Genomic DNA, 6,000 nt, shown 5'->3' with positions numbered 1-6,000 from the left:
TGTGTGGAAGTTGTGTATGGCTGATCTAGAGGACAATTATTATTGAAGTTATTGAAGGAAGTGCACAGGTGTTAAAACAGATTGTTATTCTGTTTTCAGATGTCAAAGGGGATGTCTGATATGATGTACAGGTGCTGATGTTGAAGCAGATGTCAGAATGACATTCTGGCTAGTACAGGTGCTGGAGTTACAATAGTTGTTATTTGATGTATGCACATATTTAGGGGGAGAAGGAGTACCCTTGTGCATTTATGTGTCTTACTAGTTGCATCCATAACTAGTAATTCTGTTGTTTGTTGCACAGATTTAGGGGGAGGAGAAGTACCCTTGTGCATGTGTGTATTACTAGTAGCCATAACTAGTAATTGTTTTGCTTCTGCTACTGATTAAACTACTGTTAAGTTGTTTAACTGCTGATAGTTTACCTTGTGAACAAAAAAAGGACAAATATATGTTTTAGCCAAAATTTACCAAAGGGGGAGTTTGTTGATTCTAAGTGTTGGCAGCAATTTTGGTAAAACAAAGAGTGCTCACAAGATGTCATATGTGATGTCTTAACATAAGATATCCTATGTACCTGCTGGAGTTCAAGAACATGTGCATGCAGGATTGTTTCAGAATGCCACATACAATGCCATGGCTTCTGATATTGGATGTACCTGCTGGAGCTTAAATGAAAGACATGTTCATGCAGGATTGTTTCAGATGACATACACAAGGTCATGACATCTGATATGGCTGTACCTGCTGGAAGTTATAAAAGGAATTATTAGATTATGCAGGATTTTTCCAGGATGTCAGACCCGATGTCATGACATCCTGTACACAGAACATTCAGTATGAATGTCTGGTGTTTTGTGATTGCACAATTAATGACAATCTTTGTATGATTGAAGATATGATTAGTTGGCGCATTCAATCATGGATTACAACCAGATTTACTTATTTTCCAAGGAGATCTATACAGCTGTTATAAAAAGATTTGATTGGAAAATAGATTTAGGGTTTTCAAGATGTCCAAGCCCAACTGGATGCTTCAATAAAAAGGGACTTAGAAAACCTGTTTGAATACACAACCAAGACTGAGCGAAATATAGAGAGAGAGCTAGGGTTTGTGTCTGTTTAGTCGTAAGACTTGTAGGTCATTCAAGTCATCCATTGATGATTGAATTGGACTGATTTGTGGTTGTAATTTGTCACTCTAAAGCTGTTAAGCAAGAGTGTGTGTCTTCTTGATCAAAGCTGTGAAGCAAGATCAAGAGTGTGTCTTCTTGATTAAAACTGTGAAGTAAAATCAAGAGTGTGTAATTGAAAAGTATTTTCTTTTCACAAGGGATTATTGTTTAAAATCACTGGTGTGTGATTGTAAGGGAAGTGAGTGAGTTCTCATATCTAAGAGTGCTTAGGTAGAAATTGCACGGGTAGAGATTAGGTGAGAAAGACTGTAACTTGTTGAAGTGTACGGAGAGTCTTTGAACTAATTCTATTTTAGTGAATTTCCTTCCTGGCTTGGTAGCCCCCAGACGTAGGTGAGTTGCACCGAACTGGGTTAACAATTGCTTGTGTTATTCGCTTTACCATTCTGTTTTTGTTTATCCATTGTGTATTACCAGATATTAGTGTCGTGACATTACCTTCGACATCTTATATCTGATACCAGAATTTCACTTCCAAACATGAACTTGAAGCGGTTAGTCCCTAAACTAAATTGATATTTTCTACGGAATCCTCTCCAACCAAGGTGAGTTTTTAACCAGGCTAAACTCACGGACCGAACCAAGGTTTTAACTAGGATAACTATGAACCAAAATGAGATTTTAAACCATGCTTATCTCAAACCAAAGTAAGCTTTTAAATCGGACTGAACTCATAAAGTGAGTTGAAATTTTAAACCGAGATGATGTTGAACTGAAGTAAGCTTTTAAACAAGGTTGAGCTTATGAACCGAATCGGCAAATTAGAAACTAAATAACCAAACCAATGCTTTTAATTGGTTTAGATGTTGAATCCAAACAAACACTACCTTAAGGATAATACCCTTTAAATAATACAAAATTCCTCACCAAATAATAAAGACTTTCTCAAAGTGCTATGACAAAATTAAAGTGAGAGAAAGTAAAAAATATTTAGAGAGAGAGAGAGTGAGGAGTGAGATAGAAGCCTCACATTTCTGGATCTGAAAATGTGAATGGAGAGGCCTCTATTTAATGGCTAGAGTTTGAAACAAAAAAGGAAAGACTCATGGTTCCAAAATTAGTGTGCCAATCGATTGACTTCTTGCCCCAATCAATTGAAAGCCCAAAATTAATTTATTAAAAATGTTTAAAAAGGAAAGAAGGGATATTGATACATTTCCCTTCCTTAAGACGGTGTCTTAATCATTTAAGGACAAATTTTTCACTAAACCAATGGATTGGGTATGAGTTCTAATCGATTGGACAATACAAAATTTTGTCCAAAACATTCTGACAGTTAATGAATCAACTGACACGACTCCAGAATATTTTTAGGTATGTTTTCTTAAGAAACAGAGGCTTAAAACTTTTTTTTAGTGTGTGTATGTGTGTGTGTGAGTTTTATTTGAACCTTAATATATGAAAAAACCCTTGTGTTTTAACAAAACACAGTTCATTCAGACGCGACAAGTTGAGCTTTCAGACTTCCTCTCTTTCAAACTTTGAAGCTTCAAGACTTGTTAAGTAAACCAATAATATAAACACTTGCTTAGGTCTTATTGGATATGAGATTTGATATTTATTCAATTTGAGTACCATAATCATAGGATATTTGCAATGATCATCAAACCCTAATTCTTCTAATTCCATATTTAACCGCTTGTCATACTTGAATCCTCATAGGTTGTAAAGTTTGTTATGCAAGTTTCCATACAAGTTGTCATAAAGGTTCCATCATCAAATCTCCTTTTAGTTGTCATCATCATAATCATATTATCAAAAGCTCATTTGATTAATTCTTTGATTAACCTACAAAACATGGTTCTCGATTCTCTCCCTTTTTTATGATGACGACGCATCTCTTAAAAAGGTGGTAAAAACAACACACACACACAGATATATATATATATATATATATATATATATATATATATATATATATATATATATATATATATATATATATATATATATATATATATATATATATAGAGAGAGAGAGAGAGAGAGAGAGAGAGAGAGAGAGAGAGAGAGAGAGATAGAGATAGAGAGAGAGAGTGGTTAAACTCCCCCTCAATTAGGTAGAGAGCATACTTTACTCATCCTGAGAGTTACTTTTTTCCCTTTGTTAAAATAAAAAAAGTGGGTAAGATGCATTGAGAGAACTTAATATGCCAACATAAAGGCACAAAATCATTTTGAAATGAAAATAACATTCTTTATTAATTCAAATCATACTGGAATTGAAATTCAGAAAGTGAGAAATTTCAGGAATTGAAAAAGACGCAAAAAATTGAAAATCAAACACACTTAGAAACTAAGACACATAAGTGAGACTATTCTTCATCTAAATCATCATCCAAGAACAAATATAAAGGAAATTACCATGGGTCTTGGATAAAGTGTCGAGTTATAAAGTCTATTTTGTCATTTGTCTCATCCATCTTCTTGATTATGGTCGTGAGTAGGTCTTCACTTGAGGGAAATTGAGGGATATTATAGTCAAAATATTTCAGATCTACAGGTTCTCCTTGATTGTTGCCAAGAATGCTTCTCCTATCTTTGTTACATATTATACAGACTCTTCTTCTTCTTCAAAGTTGAATCTACTGTGTTCCAGAAATTTTATGATTAGATTATAATATGATGTCACATTCCTTTTTTATTGATTCCCATAATGTATTTAATCACTTGATTTGCCCAATTTTCCTTGATTTTGTTTTCTATTATCCATAAAACTTCGATATTAAACCGAGTTATGAGATTGAAATTGCTTTTTCTTGGAAAAAGTATGTGATTGGTCATATAATGGATCATGAGATTGTCGGGGCGAATCCATCCTACAGTGAACATATTTGGTATCGAGGATGAAGGGTTTTTAATTTGTGAGGATGCAACAATATTGTGGTCAAAGTTGTAGCCTTGATCTTTTGGCTCGAGGATATTATATGCATGAGGAAGATCCTGGATGTTTGCAAACTCTTCCAATGATAGGGATATTTTATGACTTTTTACTTAAAAAAAACTATTCCAATAGTGAAGTAAAGTTTTAGGAAGAAATATTAACTAATGATGGATACTCATTTCTTGAGGGGCTCTTGAGGAAGGTGGATAGATTTAGTTCTTCAAAATTCTTGAATAATTCACATTATTTAAAAGCTTTTGGATCCAAGGTGTGAATTATAAAGATGGTTTTTTTAGAATTCTTGGAGGAAACTTTCTTGTTGTTGTTGAGAGGTGAAAGCATAAAAAAGAGGACTATCGGAAAATATTAGCCTCATAGGAATCCTTGATGATGATTTTGAAAGAATAATCTTACACATAAAAGGAAAGAGTAAATAAACAAATATGAGATGCAAAATAGTGAAGGAGGGTGACCTATTTATAGCATGGCTCCAAGAAAATTTGACCGTGTAAATATTTCAAGAAATCAATGAAGATTGTGCATATTCAAAATTAGATCAAAATAATTCTAAAATTATTGTCCCAATCAATTTGGTTAAGGAAACAATCGATTGAGTGATCAAATCTTGAGAGATATTGGTCAATTTTCATTAATAAGTGGATCTGGTTGACTTGGAGGCTACACTTCTCTTAGATTGGGTTTGAAAATATGTGCGCCAAGTTGTGTAAATCGATTGGCTTAGAGCTACAATATATTGGGCTTACGTAATTTATCATCCTTGGAGCTCTATGGGCCTTGTGATGGATTTGCTTTTGATTTTTCAAGTTTTTGCAACCCTGCCCAGTTATATTTTCACGTCTTTTCTATAAAAGATTAAAAAACTCATCTATTGGGTTAGCAAAAATATTTTAATTGATGACCAAAAATTAAACGCACTATTTTAAAGGATTAATAAGAGTTTTCCGATTATTTCAACTTAAATAGAATTCTACCTCAATTATCAAGAACCTTAGATAAAACCTTCCCTCTTTTAGGGGAACATCAACACATTGTGGCATGCCCTTCTCTATAAACCGTTGGATACTGACTGTTGGTTAAACAATGAGATATATATGTCCATCACATACGTATCTACTCAACCTATTATAAGGTCAGTTGATAATCACAAATTATAGGTGTTAAGATTATCCTCAATAAGAAGGTTTTGGTTTGATCACCAATATTGGTATCAATTATCAACGATCATTTATGGACCTGAGACTTTAAATTCACAAACCACTTTATACTCGAGAGTATACTCTTTGATTTGCGCAACTTTATTTAATACACCTTTGATGCCAACATTTTCTTGGGTCCAAGTGCGTTAGTGACTCTAGAAGGTATATGTGGTTTAGTCTATTATAATGAGAACACTTATAAACAAGTCAGTTTGATTACTTTACTTTTAATCCTTTATTAGGTGCTCTATCAAGTTTATATCCTAGTCCACTTTTATTTAACAAAGGTTTTTGGCTTGATAAGATTAATTCAAGATTTTCTTTCCCCTTAGTAAATTTAGTCAAGGTTTCATGCAAATTTGTCACTTCCTTTTTCAACGAGACATAAGTCTCACATGTTCCTTCTAAGTTTCTAACATTAATCATTTCTAACTTAAGCGTTTTATTGCTTTCTTCAAGAAACTCCAAATAATCCTTAAGGTCTAAGATACATTTTTTAAACTTATCATTTTCCTTAATTAACTTCGCACTTATTTCAAAAGTTGCTTGTAATATGGCTATGTTACCTCGTAATTATCTTCCTCGTGAAATACTTTCAAGAAGACTTCAGCTTCTTCATTGGAAGAGGATTATTATATGGTTCTCCCTATGGTTGACTCTTCTTTATTTGTGAAGGTTTTGTTCTCTTTTCTTCTTTTGAAGA

Source organism: Lathyrus oleraceus, chromosome 1 (assembly GCF_024323335.1).
Source record: "Lathyrus oleraceus cultivar Zhongwan6 chromosome 1, CAAS_Psat_ZW6_1.0, whole genome shotgun sequence".
NCBI lineage: Eukaryota > Viridiplantae > Streptophyta > Magnoliopsida > Fabales > Fabaceae > Lathyrus > Lathyrus oleraceus.
This window is presented reverse-complemented; position numbering follows the sequence as displayed.